The sequence below is a fragment of the Neofelis nebulosa genome, chromosome 13 (assembly GCF_028018385.1).
Source record: "Neofelis nebulosa isolate mNeoNeb1 chromosome 13, mNeoNeb1.pri, whole genome shotgun sequence".
Classification (NCBI taxonomy): Eukaryota; Metazoa; Chordata; class Mammalia; order Carnivora; family Felidae; genus Neofelis; species Neofelis nebulosa.
This window is the reverse complement of record NC_080794.1, coordinates 47,540,978-47,559,571: the sequence shown is the minus strand read 5'-3', so window position 1 is coordinate 47,559,571 and position 18,594 is coordinate 47,540,978. Positions and strand designations below refer to the sequence as shown.

Here is an 18,594-nt window from a genome sequence, read left to right as displayed (position 1 = left end):
ACGCGGGGCTCGAACTCACGGACCGCGAGATCGTGACCTGGCTGAAGTCGGACGCTTAACCGACTGCGCCACCCAGGCGCCCCCCCACCAATAATTTTTTTAATTTATTTTTTAAAACTTACACAATGCTCACTATCTGCAAGATATTGTTCTAAGTACTTTACAAATATTAATTAATTTATTTAATCTTCAAAATAACCTTATGATTTAGTGACTAGTACAATTACAGGAAATAAATACACAAAGCCAAAATAGGATGCAAACACAGAAGGTCTATTTCCTGGGTCCGTGCTTTTACCAATTTCCCTGATAACATGAATAATCAAAGATGGTAAAGAATCTTCCAAATGTCATTCATATTTGGTGTGCAAGGTTATGTTTTATTATATCTAGGAATTGGACCACTGATGTAAAATAATGAAAGCCTTTAACAACATGATCATTCCGTTTCCTTTCTTGTGCCAAACCCACCTACTACTACCTTTGGCACCACTATCTCCTCAGTTTGCCTTAATTTGTTCGTTTTCTATAAAAGACTAATAGGACTGGACCAGTCAAATTGGTATAAGCAACCACTCCTGGGTTCTATGTGCAACCTTGCTAGCTATCACCTATCCTGAGAAAAGTAATGTTTTGCTTTCAAGGACTCTTATTCTGAAGTCTAGTTTAGGAAATAAAGTTTAAAGTTAGGAACTCAGTTTGACCTGTAACCCACTAGCAGATCCTTCCAATCCAAGAATTGATTCAATACTGTAAGAACTTTTGTTAGTATAAATAAATAAAAAGATTAAAAATCTACAGAATTTTAAATAACTTAGAGATTATGGACTTGAAAAGCTCTTATAGAATGGGGATGTATATTTTATTACAGATGATATAAACAAAATTAGCATTTGTTCCCTATGTCACGTATTCCATCCAAATCTTTCCAACTTTGTGTTGTTGGCCTTTCTTCCAAGATACACTGAGAACTAAAAGCAAATGGAATAATTGTTACTAAAAAAGTAGAAACAAACAAACAAACAAACAAACAAAACCACCTCTGGATAATTATTTAACCTTGACAGAAAAAGGGATATTTCACAGAACCTATTTCCATCATGAACTAACTGCTGTCCTTAGTATTTAAGTCTTCTTAAAAGTCAAAAAATAAAAACTAAAAATAAATAAATAAATAAATAAACAAATACATAAATAAAAATTAAAATGTTGGACATGGAAAGAAACTGACAAAGGCCATAATAGTCAATTCACAAAATAGAAAATAAACAGCCAATAAATATAATGTAGGAAAGAATGCTAATACCAATGGTGATTTACCACACCATTTGAATTGAAAAGAATCTAGTACTCATTAATACTCCAGATGGGATTCGATTCATAAACTTTCTGGAAGCAATTTGTCAAAATTTAGCTAAAACCTTTTTTTAAAAAATGTTTATTTATTTATTTTGAGAGAGATTGTGTGAAAGGGGGTAGGGTGAAGAGAGAGGGAGAGAGAAGATCTAAAACGGGCTCTATGCTGACAGCAGAGATCGATGTGGGGCCTCTAACCTACGAACTGTGAGATCATAACCTGAGCCGAAGTCAGACGGTTCACCGACTGGGCCACCCAGGTGTCCCTAGCTAAAACCTTTTTTAAAAAGGCAAATTTTTCCTTTCTAAGAATTTATCACCCAGCAATAGACAAATGCAGAAAATGTATGTGTAAGTATGGCTATTGCAGCATTATTCAGAAAGGCAAAAAAAAGAGAAACGTCCAAGAATGGAAAAATAGCTAAACACAAAGTATGATACAGTTATACAACAGAATATTATGTTTTCTTCCAAAAGAATAATGAAAAGGGGAGTCTGGGTGGCTCAGTCGGTTAAGCATCTGACTTCAGCTCAGGTCATGATCTCATGGTCCATGGGTTTGAGCCCAGCGTCACGCTCTGTGCTGACAGCTCAGTGTCAGGAGCTGCTTTGGATTCTGTGTCTCCCTCTCTCTCTGCCCTCCCCCCACTCACGCTCAGTCTCTCTCTCTCTTTCTGTCAAAAATAAACATTAAAAATAATAATAATGTAAATGTATTTATAGACATGAAAAGATGTCAATTGGGGAAAAAACAGACTGTTGTTTCCAATCTTTTGCTCTTACAAATAATATTTCAATGAATCCTTATGAAACAAAAGTAATAAACTAAAATGAATGAGTCTAACGGTGTATCAAGTTGATAGTATTACACTCAGAGAGAAACTATTTCAAGTGAGGAAAAATTCTCCAACTATTTTCAGTAATTATATTATGGTTGGTAGTAGTGGTGTTATTATTCTGAGATGATTATAAATACACGGATATAAATGAAAATAGCTATATTGGTGTTTGTTGAAAAGTGGATTCTCAGTCAGTTAAGCATCCAACTCTTGATTTCAACTCAGGTCATGATCTCTTGGTTTGTGAGTTGGGAGTCCCACACTGGACACCGCAATGTCAGTGCTAGGGATTCTCCCTCCCTTTCTTTTTGTCCCACCCTTGCTTGCTCTCTCTCTCTCTCTCTCAAGATATATAAATAAACTTAAAAAGATAAAAAAGAAAAAACATGGAAATTTAATAAAAACTCTATGTTCCTAAATGTAAGTGCAAAGTATTGGTGTAAACACAAAATGTTTTTCATCTTAAATGAAAAAATACATTTTTTCCACTGAAAAGGCCTAGATGTTAACTAAAAAAAAACCTAGGTCTCTACAACAGCATGTACAGAATTATCCATTTTATGGGGAAAAACCCACTGTATAGTATGCAAAGAAAAAGGTTGAAAGGAAACCAAAACATTGGTTATGGAGTTTTTCTTTTCTTTCTGTTTCTCTTTGTTAGAGTACCTGTAATTTCTCATTTTCTGCAATAAGTATTGACTTATGTAATTTTACTAAAAAAAAATCACATCCTCTATAAAAACATTTGGCTGTTTGTATATGTACGAGTATATGTGAAACAAAATGAGGTGGGGTGCCTTCAGCCAGATCTGGTAATGAAGGACACAGCAGCGATTCAAAGGCAATAGAACCTCATTTTCTAAGTCCAGAGCAGACCTTGCTGAGACACATCAATCAGCAAAAGCATCACTGCCACCACTGACCACTGCCAAAAAGATGTTCAACGTTCTAACTAAACCCTACATTTGTTTTGTGGGGTTGTCTGTAGGTTTCATTTTATAATGAAAGGTTTAAAAAATTAGTCTTAAAGAGTAAGAATGAGCCTGCTCTAATGAATATAAAAGTGATGGAACAATTATGATATCACTCTGAGAAGGTACTAAGAAAACCCAATGGAAAGGAAGCGGAATCAGTTATCAATAGTTACAGGGAGGAAGAGAGGGAGGAAAAGCCATCCATATTTATGCCCCAAAGTTAACACTCACCAATAAAAAACTGCATATAATGTTTCACAAATTTATCTATTCACATGTGAGTATCTATTCCTATGTGAATGGGGTGGGGGGAAGAAGATTACATATGTGTAATGTGACTCCATCTATAATGCTAAAAAATACATTTAAACTTCAGGATGGTAATAAGCCAAAACACTGTTATCCTTTTCCATTATGTGATATAATATGTAGTTACTTATGCTTTATATTTTTTATTTTTCTGTAGTAAGCTTTTATATAATATGCATAACTTCATGTTGGAAAATGTCTACTTCTCGGCATTAGCAGAGAAGTTCAAACCACAGAAACCTAGCCTGAGTGTGGGAACCCATTAATCTGGCCCATTCCCTAACCATAATAAAAACCAGAGCTGTCTGCCCCTCTTACCTTCACTCAAACTATTCCAGACCACTTTGGGTGCGGGCCCTGCTCTCCCCAGAAAGTCTCATTATGTGAGTAATAAATCTTTTCACACCCTCTTAGTGCACATGTGGCCTCATCAGTCTTGACATCTAAACAAATGTTGGAGGAGGGAAATTGACCCTGCCCCTCCACATAGCAAATATAAGACACACTCTTAATAATTCAATACATATAAAAACAATATATGCAAGGCACAACTCCAGGCACATGATATACCCATGCTAAACTACACTATGATATCACTGCTCAGTATCTATTTTGTATAGCCAAGGGACCAGCAGGGGCCTTGAATTGAAACTAACCCTCCCATGAGTGCATGCCCTAGAAAACAGCCCCAGTGTCAAAAGCAAATATAAGTTCTTGATATGACTTCCCCAATAGCCCTCATGAACAACAATCACCCCACCTCCCAGGGCCTTTTCTTTGGGCACCTCTTAGATAGCCCATCGCAGGGCTTACCAAAATTCTGGTTTGAATTGACCAATCCTGCCTTAGCTTAAGAATCCCAAAGCATTCTAGCCATTGAACTTAATAAAGTCACACACCCCAGGTCCTGTGACTCTCCCGGTCTGCACTTGTATGGCCCTTTCAGACATGCCGAGTACTTCTCCAGAACTTGTTAATAATAAACTTCTCTATTTCAATTTCCCTTGTGGTCTTTAATTGAACTGGGGTTCACCATCCAACACCCCAGGGCTCTACATATAAAATGTCAATTTAACAAAGTCACAACAGCCCTCCAAGGCTACTTGTTTTCCCTCAAACAGATGGTTCCTTTACACGTGGTAATGGCTCAAGTACCTTGAAAGCACAATGGATGGATATCTAAGACTTGGCATGTCAGAGACAACCTAAAACAAAGTCAAGTCACAAAAATCCAAAGAACAAACAAATATGGCCTCTAGAACATGAAAGAGAATATCTTCTGCATAAACAGTATGCTAAGAGCACAGAAGCAAAAAAGCATAATCTATCCTAGGTGTTAGCAAATTTGTTTTTAAGACAAAAAGTAGGGACGCCTGAGTGGCTCAGTCAGTTGAGCAGTCAACTTTGGCTCAGGTCATGATCTCATAGCTCATGGGTTCGAGCCCCACATTGGGCTCTATGCTGACAGCTCAGAGCCTGGAGCCTGCTTTGGATTCTGTGTCTCCATTTCTCTTTGCCCCTCCCAACTTATGCTCTGTCTCCATCTGTCTGTCTCTCTCTCTTTCTCAAAAACAAATAAACATTAAAAAAAAAAAAAAAGAAAAAAAGTAAACACCTTAGATTTTGCAGACCCACAGACAAAATTGGTATATTATGTAGGTACTTAGATAACTAAAGTGTGACCACCTGAAATGTAAAAAACATTCTTATTTTGCAGGCTTTGAAAAACAAGGTAGTTGGTCAAATGTAGCTAACATGACACAGTTTACTGACATGCTCAATGTAAATAACTGTAAGTAGTTTGCTAATACTTGTTATGGACTGAATGTATGTACTTTCCCAAAATTCTTATGTTGAAGCCCTAACTCACAATATGAAGGTATTTGGAGGTAGGGCCTTCAGGAGGTAATTAGGTTTAGACAGAGTCAGGATGGTAGGAACCCCCACAATGGGATAAGTGTCATTAAAAGAAGAGAAAGAGACCAGAGCATACACACTCTCTCTCCCTGCCATGTTGAAGATATAGTAAGGTGGCTGTCTGCATGCCAGGATGAGGGTCTTCACCAGGGAATGAATTTCCTAACACCATGATCTTGAACTTCTAGCCTCCAAAAATGTGAAATTTATTTAAGCCACTCAGTCTACCGTATTTTGTTATAGTAGTCTTAGGTGACTAAGACAACACGCAAACACAGAGTATAAAGGGAAAATACAGAGAAGATCTATATCATGAACCACTATTTAGGCTATATTAAGGAGCTTGGACTTTATGTCAATGACTGATAAGTCTTCTCAAGTGGTAAATTGAGATCTACACTAAAGTATATTATTCTGGCTGCTGTGTACAAAATGGACTTAAGTAGGAAAGAAAAACCAGTTTTTGGCACAAAACCAGACACTCAGATCAATGTAACAGAATAGAGAACCCAGAAATGGACCCATAAATGTATGGTCAACTAATCTTTGATAAAGCAAGAAAAAATATCCAATGGAATAAAGACAGTCTCTTCAGCAAATGGTGCTGGGAAAACTGGACAGTGACATGCAGAAGAATGAACCTGGACCACTTTCTTACACCATACACAAAAATAAACTCCAAATGGATCAAAGACCTAAATGTAAGACAGGGAGCCATCAAAATCCTTGGAGGAGAAAGCAGACAAAAACCTCTTTGATCTTGGCTGCAGCAACTTCTTACTCAACATGTCTCTGGAGGCAAGGGAAACAAAAGCAAAAAAGAACTATTGGGATCTCATCAAAATAAAAAGCTTCAGCACAGCAAGGAAACAATCAGCGAAACTAAAAGGCAACCAACGGAATGGGAGAAGATATGTGCAAATGACTTACCAAAGGGTTAGTATCCAAAATCTATAAAGAATTTATCAAACTCAACACCCAAAAAATCAAATAATCCAGTAAAGAAATGGGCAAAAGACATGAATAGACACTTCTCCAAAGAAGACATCGAGATGGCCAACTGGCACATGAAAAAATGCTCCACATCACTCATCATCAAGGAAATACAAATCAAAACCGCAATGAGATACCACCTCACATCTGTCAGAGTGGTTAACATTAACAACTTAGGCAACAACAGATGTTGGCAAGGATGTAGAGAAAGAGGTTCACTTTTGCACTGCTGGTGGGAATGCAAACTGGTGCAGTCACTCTGGAAAACAGTATGGAGGTTCCTCAAAAAATTAAAAATAGAACTACACTATGACCCAGCAATTGCACTACTAAGTATCTATCCAAGGGATACAGGTGTACTGTTTTGAAGGGGCACATACACTCCAATGTTTACAGCAGCACTATCAACAATAGCCAAAGTATGGAAAGAGCCCAAATGTCCATTGATAGATGAATGGATAAAGAAAATGTGATATGTATATATACAATGGAGTATTACTCAGCAATCAAAAGAATGAAATCTTGCCATTTGCAACTATGTGGATGAAACTGGAGGGTATTATGCTAAGCAAAATTAGTCAGAGAAAGACAAATATCATATGACTACACTCATATGAGAAATTTAAGATACAAAACAGATGAACACAAGGGAAGGGAAGCAAAAATAATATAAAAACAAGGACGGGGACAAAACGTAAGAGACTCTTAAATACAGAGAACAGAGAGTTGCTGGAGTGGGGATGGGCTAAATGGGTAAGGGGCACTAAGAAGACATTGTTCAGTAAATGACAATATATGAGTGTGGAGTGGGGTAAAGAGATTTGAGGTGAAGGAGTCACCACCACACAGATGACAAATGAAGGATGCTGAATAAGGAGTTTGACAAAAGAGATAGTACAAAGACTGGATTCTAACAGCAAACTCAGGCAATTTTCCCCTATTCATCTTTATAAGAGGACTATGTTTCTCAGAATTATATCGAAGATATTATTAAGACTTTTCAGTAAGGATCTCAGCAAAGAGAGGAAGAAAAAAACTTAAATCTATTGCAATTTTCTTCACCAGCTTAGAAATCTGTCATCTGCACAGGTTACGAACTACATTATTATACAAAGAAAGAAAACCATGTAACATGGAGACTAGTTAATGTGGGAAAGAGTTTTTGTTCCCATGTTTGTTATGCCAGGCTCCTCTAACTGGCAAGCCTGTACTTATTTAGAGCCAACATCCACATATACCTATTTTACTTGGGAGATCATCTAGTACAACTATAAGCTGGGAGTATGACAATGAGAACCTGAATCTGTATACTCTGGCTCCTAGAGGCTTCCCACAAGCCTCATTGGAATTAAAACTCTGAGTACATATTAGCAAAATCATCATACAATTTCCTTGGCTCTGAGAATACTTTTCCATTCAATTAGAGCAAGCTATGAGACGGTGGGCCAGTTCTTCTTTCCATGAGTTCCTCCTTCACTAAGAAATTAAAGAAAGCCTCCAAGTTTTTGACAAATGAATAGCACCATTACTGTCTATTGTAAATATAATGCAGTAAAATTAATTTTTTCTTATTGTATATAGTTTATGAATTTTAAAACACATATAAACACCAATACAACCAGGACACAGAACAGTGTCTTCACATGAAAATCTCCCGTCCAATCACAGTTACACCCTCCTCCTACCCATAACACCTGACAAACAATGATCTGTTCTCCAACACTACAGATTTGTCTTTCAAGAATGTCATATAAATGGAATCACACCGTATGTAACCTTTTCAAAGTTTATTTATTTTTGAGAGAGAGACAGAGCACAAGCAGGGGAGGAGCAGAGAGAGAGGGGGAGACACAGAATCTGAAGCAAGCCCCAGGCTCCGAGCTGTCAGCACAGGGCCCAACGGGAAGCTTGAACCCACAATCTATGAGATCATGACCTGAGCTGAAGTTGGACGCTTAACCAACAGAGCCACCCAGGCGCCTCCATATGTAACCCTTTCAGACCGGCTTCTTTTACTCAACAAAATGCCTTCAAGATTCACCTAAGCTATGAATATATCAATAATTCATTACTTTTTATGGCTGAGTAGTTATCCATTGCATGGATGTACCAGTTTGCGTATCCATTTACTCATTGAAGGACATTTTTTTTTCCAGTTTTTAGCCATTATGAATAAAAAACTATTACGAACATTCATGTATAGGTTTTAGTATGAATATAAACTTTCCTCTCTCTAGGGTAAATAGGCAAGAGTAGGATTGCTGGGTGGACATAGTAAGTACATGATTGACTTCTTAAGAAACTTCTAAACCATGTCCCAGAGTTGCTTTAAGGTTCTGCATTCCAGTTATCAATGAGACTGGCCTTTCCAATATGCCCCTCCCCAGCTTGACTACATATCTTAAGACAGCAGATATTTTTCCCATTTTAGGACCTTGGTCCCTGTTTCCAAGGAGCTTAGTGGAGACCTTATTCACAAAAAATTGTGTTTCTTTGTTCTAACCTGTCTGGGGTTACCTGAATGTCTGACACAAAGTGCTTGTCTTTGTTTTGCTTAACTTGGAATTCACACAGGGTAGAAAAACAATGGGCATTTCTCAAAACTACTGTAAGGCAAACAATCCATAATCACCCTGGAGCAAAATATGACTGTTGATACATATAATTGAATACTGAAAGACTGAGAGAAAGACTGGCGAGAGTGTGTCCTTGGGAAATTAGACAATCCAAAGGTGCCAAGAATAATGGGGAATTTAGAAAGCTCCAAAATAGCCCAGGGCAGGATACATTCTCAGTAAAGACCTAAGAGGACCCAAAGCTTTCAACTCCAGCTGATCTCTAGGCTTGAAAAAGTACTAAGTGAAGGTTAAGGCAGAGTTATAAAAGGTCAGCCTAAGCACTGAAGAAGTACCCCAACAAAGAACCAGAGTGCAAAGATGAAAGAAAAGGAGGTTGTTTTTTTTTAATTTTGACTTTGAGATTTTTATTTTCCTGCTTTGAATTATTTTTTTTCTGCCTCCCTTCCTCCTCCTCTTCTGTCTTACTCTCCTTCTCTCCTCCTTTTCTCTTTCTTTCCTTTTTTTGTTTCTGACATTCAAGGAAATGTCTGCATAAAACACTAAATAAACACAGATTAAAGTAACACAAACTTCTTAGATCAAGCATGACAAGAGAGATTTTACAAAAATAGTTTAGAAAAGTTACTTAAAAAGCAAACAAAGCGAGTAGCAAAACAAACCCTAAAGAAGGTGAAGAATATGATTTCCAGTGTTGTCACATTAAAATATTCAAAATGCCCAGTTTTCAACAAAAACTTGGAGTCATGCAAAAAAGTATCATCCATTCATAGAAAAAAATGAACAGAAATGATCCCTGAAGAAGCCCAAGGACTGACTGAACTTTGTCTATTGACAGACTTAAAAAAAAAAGTCTTCAATATGATCAAAGAACTCAAGAAAACCATAGGCAAAGTATATCTAACCAAGAGAACATCAGTGAAGAGACAAAAAACAATTCTGGAGTTAAAGTGTAACTTAAATGAAAAATTCACTAAAACTCCTGGGTATATATCCACAATAAGTAAAAGCAGGATCTCAAAGAGATATGTATACATCCACATCAACTGCCGTATTATTCCCGACAGTCATGAGATGGAAGAATCCAAATGTCCATCAAAAAATGAATGGATAAATGTGGTATATACATAATATAATGGAATATTATTCTTCTTTAAAAAGAAGGAGAGCTTATCACATACAACAACACAGATGGACCTTGAGGACACTATGCTAAGTGAAATAGGCCAGTCACAAAATGATAAATATTGCATGGTTCCACATATATGAAGTAATTAGAATAGTCAAATTCACAGACACAGTAAGTAAAATGGTGGTTACCAGGGACTGGAGGGGAGAAGGGAAAGGAGAGCTTGTTGTTCAATGGATACAGTTTCAGTTGTGCAAGATAAAAAAAGTTCTAGAGATCTGTTGCACAACAATATGAATGTAGTTAATGCTACTGAACTGTACTTTAAAATAGCTGAGGGGCGCCTGGGTGGCTCAGTTGGTTAAGCAGCCGACTTCGGCTCAGGTCAAGATCTCGCGGTCCGTGAGTTCGAGCCCCGCGTCGGGCTCTGTGCTGACAGCTCAGAGCCTGGAGCCTGTTTTAGATTCTGTGACTCCCTCTCTCTGACCCTTCCCTGTTCATGCTTTGTCTCTCTCTGTCTCAAAAATAAATAAACGTTAAAAAATAATAATAATAATAAAATAAATAAAATAAAATAAAATAGCTGAAATGATCAATTTTATGTAATTTTTTTACCACAATTAAAAATTAAGAAAGTAGAATTAACTGACAACTGTTAAGAATGAAGAGATTATACAATTGTAAACTTACATTTTTTGCATACCTACTTGATGCCAGGTATTGTGGTAATCATTTCAAATAAATTATTTCATTTAGTCCTCATGAAAAAAAAGAACAAAAAATCACTAGAGAGTTTCAATAGCAGATTTGAGCAGGGAGACAAAAAAATCAACAAAACTGAAGTTCTGTCCATTGCAATTATTCAGGCTAAGTAAAAGAAAGAAAAAAAAATGAATACAAATAAAAAGATTGAGAGATTTCTGAAGATACATACAGTCAGGCATTCCAACATACGCATGGTAAGAACTTCAGAAGGAGAAGAAAATGAAAAACAGGCAGAAAACATATCTGAAAAAATAATGGCCAAAAACTTCTCAAATTTAAAAAAAGACAAGAATTTACACTCTGAGGAAGCAAACTGAACTACAAAAAGAATAAAAGCAGATAGCACACCAAGGCACATTATATTCAATTTGTCAAAAGACAAAGACAAACTTAAAATCTGTAAAGCACCTTGCATTATATGCAAGAAATCCACAGTAACATTAAGTGTCAAGTTCTCACCACAAAGCATGGAGGGCAGAAGCCAATGGGATAACATTTTGAAAGTGCTGAAAGAAAACTCAAACAAGAATTCTCACCCAAGAAAACTATCCTTCAAAAATGAAGGAGAACTTCAGAGATTACAAAATAAAAACAAAAGGAGAAAACAAAACAAAGAAAATGAGTTTGTAACTAGTATAATTGCCTTACCAAAAAATGGTAAGGGGGTCATTCAGGCCCTATATAAATAAGAATTATAAATCCATGTTAACGGGCATACAATGTATTAAGATATAACCTGTGACAATAACATAAATGAAAAGGGAACAAAATTATATAGGAGCTGAGTTTTTATATACTATTGAAGCTAAATTTGTATCAATTCAAACTAGATTGTTATAAATTTAGGATTTTCATTATAATTCCTAGGTAACCAAAGAAATATTTTAGATACACACATTTCTGCATCCATGTGCATCAGGGAAGTTGGTCTGTAATTCTTTTTAGTGGGGTCTTTGTCTGGTTTTGGAATCAAGGTAATGCTGGACTTGTAGAGTGAGTTTGGAAGTCTTCCTTCCATTTCTATTTTTTGGAACAGCTTCAAAAGACTAAGTATTAACTCTTCTTTAAATGTTTGGTAGAATTCCCCTGGGAAGCCATCCAGCCCTGGACTCGTTTGTTGGGTGATTTTTAATTATTGATTCAATTTCTTTACTGGCTATGGGTCTGTCCAAATTTTCTATTTCATCCTGTTTCGGTTTTGGTAGTTCAATATGTTTCTAAAAATTTATCCATTTCTTCCAGATTGCCCAATCTGTTGGCATATAATTGCTCATAATTCTCTTATTGTTTGTATTTCTGTGGTGTTCATTGTGATCTCTCCTCTTTCATTCATGATCTTATTTACTTGGGTCCTTTCCCAGATACACACATTTTAAAAATTAGAAGAGAATCAAAAATGTATACTTCAAAAAAAAAACAATTAATTTCAAAAAGTAGGAGTGCCTGGGTGGCTTGGTCAGTTGAGGGTCGACTTCCACTCAGGTCATGATCTTGCAGTTCACAAGTTCAAGCACCTCGTTGGGGTCTGTGCTGACAGTTCAGAGCCTAGACCCTGCTTTGGATTCTGTGTCTCCCTCTCCCTCTGCCCCTCCCCTGTTTCTGCTCTGTCTCTCTCTAAGATAAACATTAATATATATATATATATTATATATTTATTTTATATATTATATTGCATATATTTATTTATTCTATATATTTAATATTATTTATTTATAATTTAATATATAATAAAATAATTATATATTTATAATTTAATATATTTATAATATATTTTATATAACATATAATTATTTAATAATATAATATTTATATATATATACTACCCTGATACAAATGCCAGACAAAAACACTACAAGAAAAAAAAAATTCAAACATCCTTGCACTATGGATATAAAAATATCCACATGTACTAGAATATATACTAATAAATTCAACCAATCAGCATATCAAAAGGATTATATAACTGGGATTTACCCTAGGAATATAAGCACAGTTCCACATATGAAAATCAATGTAATACACCACATTAACAGAAGAAAAAAAAACACAGCACTTCAATTAATACAGAAATAACATTCAACAAAACTGATCATTCTTTCATAACAAAAACATTCAGAAATATGGAAATGTAATGGAACTTTCTCAACATTATAAAAGGCCTATATAAAAAAAAAGAAAAAAACACATACTTCACATACTCAGTAGTGAAAGACTGAAAAGTTTTTTCCCTAAAATCAGAAGCAATACAAGGATGCATGCTTTCACCAATGCTAGTCAACAATTATCCAAGAAAATTAAATAAAAAGGCATCTGAATTGGAAGAGAAGTAAAACTATCTCTTTTCAAGGATGACGATTTTATTTATACATGATCATATATATACATATATGTGTATACATATATATGTATATATATGTATATATACATATATATGTATACACATATATGATCATATACATACATATATACATAGATACATATATACATATATCATCCCAAAGAATCCACGAATTACTAGAGCTAATAATAAATTCAGCAAAGTTGCAGAGTACAAAGTCAACACTGAAAAATCAGTTATTTTTTTTCCTATACACCAAAAGGAACAATCCAAAAAAAAAATTAAAAAAACAATATTAACCATGGCATCCAAAAACAAAAAGCCTAGAATAAATTTAACCAAGGAGGTAAAAGACTTACATGCTGAAAAAGACCTCTAGATAAATGAAAAGACATTTTGTGCTCATAAATTATAAGAATTATGTTGTTAAGATGGCTACTACCCAAAGCAATCTATATTTTCAATGATACCTCTTTTAAAATTCTAATGGTCTTTGTTGAAGAAATGGAAAAACTGATTCTAAAATTCAAATGAAAATGTGAAGGGTCCCAAATACCAGAACAGTATTAAAAAAGTACAAGTTTGGAAGACTCATACTTCCTGATTTCAAAACTTATCATGGGGCGCCTGGGTGGCTCAGTCAGTTAAGCGTCCGACTTCAGCTTGGGTCACGATCTCGCGGTCCATGAGTTCGAGCCCGGCATCAGCCTCTGGGCTGATGGCTTGGAGCCTGGAGCCTGCTTCAGATTCTGTGTCTCCCTCTCTCTCTGCCCCTCCCCCATTCATGCTGTGTCTCTCTGTCTCAAAAATAAACGTTAAAAAAAAATTTTTTTTTGAAAAAAAAAAACTTATCATTATGATAGAGTAATCAAAACATGTAATTACAGATTACTACAGTATTCAAAACAGTGTGTTACTGACAAAATGACAGAGATACAGATCAAAAGAACAGAACTGAGAGAACAGAAATAAATGTATACACCTCTGGCCAACTAATTTTTGACAAGGGTGACAATATGCACTCACTAAGGAGAAAATCATGTCTTCAACAAATGGTGCTGAGAGAGTTGAATATCCACATGCAAAAGAATGAAGTTGGACCATTTCTTCACACCATAGAACTGCAGAGAAAAACTAAATGGATCAACAATCTAAATGTAAGAACTAAAACCATAAAACTTCAGAGGAAAACACAGAGTTAAATCTCCATAACTTTAGATGTTGCAATGAATTCTTAAGATATGACATGAAGAGGGGCGCCTGGGTGGCGCAGTCGGTTAAGCGTCCGACTTCAGCCAGGTCACGATCTCGCGGTCCGTGAGTTCGAGCCCCGCGTCAGGCTCTGGGCTGATGGCTCGGAGCCTGGAGCCTGTTTCCGATTCTGTGTCTCCCTCTCTCTCTGCCCCTCCCCCGTTCATGCTCTGTTTCTCTCTATCCCAAAAATAAATAAAAAAAAAAAAACATTGAAAAAAAAATTTTTTTTTTAAAAATAATAAAAAAAAAGATATGACATGAAGAGGGGTGCCTGAGTGGTTCAATCAGTTAAACGTCCAACTCTTGATCTTGGCTCAGATCATGATCTCATGGTTCATTAGACTTAGCTCCAAGTCTGGCTCTGTGCTGATGGCATGGAGCCTGCTTGGGATTCTCTCTCCCTCTCGCTCTCTGCCCCTTCTCCACTCGTGCTTTCTCTCTCTCTCTCTCAAAATAAACATTAAAAACGAGATACTACATCAAGAGCATAATGAAAGAAAATATAAATTGGACTTCATCAAAATTAAATTTGTACTTCATCAAAATTGTGGATCATAGGATATTATCAACAAAGTAGAAAGACAACCTACAGAATAGGAGAAAATGTTTGCAAATCATGTGTCTGATAAATTTCAACCTAGTATCCAAAATGTATGAAAATACAAACCAAAATTTTTTTTAAAAGGGGTAAAGGACTGAATAGACATTTCTCTGAAAAAGATATACAAATAGCCAGGAAGCACAAGAAAAATGAACAACATCACTATTCATTTGGGAAATGTAAATCAAAGCCAAATAAAATATCATTTAACACCTAGTAGGATGGCTGTATTAAAAAAAAAAAAAAATTAAGGTTAAAAAAAATTAAATGAAAAAAACAAAACTGTTATCAAGGATATAGAAAACCTAAAGACTTATACATTGCTAGTGGTTTGTAAAATGATTCAGCCATAAGGTGAATATATCCATATTTGCTTACTTTTTCTAAAAGCATTTGAGTAACAAAAAATACATAAAAATTTTTTAAACTATAATTGATATATTCATATTTCTTTCCCTGCTTAGCCTCAGCAATATTATATTCTTATGAAATATAGATATTGCTTGGATATTTGGGTGGTTTCCAATCTTATTATTACAAACAATGTTTAAATGAATCCCTAAAAATCAAAAGTAAAATTATACACACAAAACCAACTATATATCAAGTTCATGGAATAACCATTCAGGGAGAAACTATTTCAAGTAGAAAAAAAAAGAAACAAAAACCCTCAAGCTGTTTTTAGTAATTATATTTTCTATAGTAGTATTATTATTCAGAAACCTTCATAGAACAAGATAATCCCATCAACCATTGCATTCCCTACATTAAGACATCACCAAGCAGTTCTGGTTTTACAATACTAGGTAAGGCATAATATTATTCTTCACAAAACATTCAGGTAAAGGAAACCAATCATTTCACATAAAGCCTATTTAAACATTCCAGTTTTCATCTGAACTTTTATTTTAATCCCATCAATCCATAAACATAACTATATTCTCTCAGTCTAAAAGTAGCCCTAGTTAGGACATCATCAACAGGTTTTGATACCAAAACCTGGGGGTTCCTGTGGTAAGGAGTCTCAGAAAGGTCTCGTTTACACCCAGTCACCATTTTACCCACTGGCATACGTTAAGGCCTTAGGTCCTCAGAGGGGAAGAAGTAAGAGCCAAGAGACCTTGATCCTTCTTCAATCTTCATTTTGACTTATCTACCAGATCACAGTGTCAGGTGATTCCAGGTCAGGTTTCTCATTTCCATCTTTGCCTTTCACCTTTTAAATTCCTCCAAACTGGGATAAATAGGGTGGAGTCATAGGGGCCCTGTAAGGTTGTGGAGCCAGCACTAGCTCCCATTGGTACACTCAATCTTCAATAGCCCTATATTAACACCTCTGCTTCAACCTAATTAATGTTCAATACATTCATCCCATGTCTAATAAACATTGAGCCCTGAAAGAACAAGTCCCTAGGCACTCCCCTTCTGTCATTCTCCTTTATCTTGTTAATGAGTCTATTTTTTCTTAAACATCTTTAATACCTCTAAGGGAAACTGAAACAGCAAATATGACAAAGTTTTTTGAACAGCTGCTTGCTTTTACAGCATGGTTACATGGGGTACCCATTTAAAAGGGCCCCCCTGGGCACCTAGGTGGCTCAGCTGGTTCAATGTGCCGACTCTTGATTTCAGGTCAGGTTGTGATCCCAGGGGGGTAGGACTGAGCCCTGCACTGGGCTCCACACTGAACATGAAACTTGCTTAAGATTCTTTCTCCAGAGACACCTGGGTGGCTCAGTCAGTTAGGCAACCGACTTTAGCTCCGGTCATGATCTCACAGTTTGTGGGTTCAAGTTCTGCATCAGGCTCTGTGCTGACAACTCAGAGCCTGGAGCCTGCTTTGGATTCTGCATCTCCCTCTCTCTCTGCCCCTACCCTGCTCATGCTCTGACTCTGTCTCAAAAATAAATAAACATTAAAAAAAATTTAAAAAAGAAAAGATTCTCTTTCTCCAGTGTGGAGGTTCTTCAAAAAATTAAAAATAGAATTACCCTGTGACCTAGTAATTGCACTACTAGAAATTTATCCAAAGGGTACACGAGTGCTGATGCATAGGGGCACATGTACCCCAATGTTTATAGCAGCGCTATCAACAATAGCCAAATTATGGAAAGAGCCCAAATGTTCACCAACTGATGAATGGATAAAGATGTGGTATATATATACAATGGAATACTCCTTGGCAATGAGGAAGAATGAAATCTTGCCATTTGCAACAACATGGATGGAACTGGAGGGTATTATGCTAAATGAAATAAGTCAGTCAGAGAAAGAGACATCATATGTTCTCACTCATATGTGGAATTTGAGAAACTTAACAGAAGACCATGGGGGAAAGAAAAGGGGAAAAATAGTTTCAAACACAGAGAGAGGCAAACCATAAGAGACTCTTAAATACAGAGAACAAACTGAGGGTAGATGGGGAGAGGGCGGTGGGAGGGAGGGGGAAATGGGTGATGGGCACTGAGGAGGGCACTTCTTGGGAGGAGCACTGGATGTTGCATGTAAGTGATGAATCATGGGAATCTACTCCCAAAGCGAAGCACACTGTATACACTGTATGTTAGCTAACTTGACAATAAATTTTATTAAAAAAAAAAAAAAAAACAGATTCTGTTTCTCTTTCCCTCTGCTTCTCTCTCCGGCACTCTCTCTCTCTCTCTCTCTCTCAAATAAAAAGAAATGAAAATAAAAAAAATAAAAGGGGCCTCCTTAATCACAGCAGTTATCATGATCTGGTTAAGGGGCATATTCCATAGATGACTATCCCAATGACCATAAAGCCTCTCCAGTATGGCTTGCTAAAAGGTATACAGCCACTTCATCTGGGGCTTTCCACTACACGTTTATAGAAGAAAGATACTTTATCTTCTCAGGAAACAAACTTTACAGCAGCTTTTATCCAGTCCACCAGGCTACCTGTTCCCACTGCATATAGCCATTTGTGACTGTTACATAGTGAGCTGTGCATTCTGTGTCAACCAAACACTCTCTTCCAGTCTGCAGCATTCAAAACCAAAGATATTGACCCTAAATTAGTCACCCTTACAATCCATTTCAGTAAAAGTTCTTCAAGAAACTAATGATGTACACATTCATAATATGAGACAACTCCTTGGCACTATAACCCCTGGTGTCAGAAGTTTCTTGGTTTTGCCTTCCTTCCAACTGGACTATCTTCCTAGTAACCAGAGGTCATAATAATACTCTCTGTTGTCCCAGAATAATCTTTCCCATTGCTGGTGGCTTTAAGACTATTGGGTTGTAGTTCAGACTGACTGAAATCTAAGCTTGGCTCAGTATCAAAATCCACTCCAGAACTCTATATTACTTTCATTTTAGCTATGCACATAAAAATAATCAAGGAATTGTATATTTAGGTGGTTTCTCATGTATATATCCAGTGATATATACAGTGATATATCCAGTGGATTGGGAGTTGAATCCACCAATACTTCTAAATTCCATTCCATACTTTTACTTATGGATCACAGTATAGGTGCACTTTCATATCATGAGTGAATATACAGCAATCCCAAAATT

General features: G+C 36.2%; 1 protein-coding gene across 9 annotated transcripts in view; it reads right to left on the bottom strand.

The window, feature by feature from the left end:
• Positions 1-18,594, bottom strand: part of CCSER2 (coiled-coil serine rich protein 2) — a 192,344-nt gene that overhangs the window by 96,731 nt on the left and 77,019 nt on the right. The gene's annotated exons all lie outside the window — the stretch shown is intronic.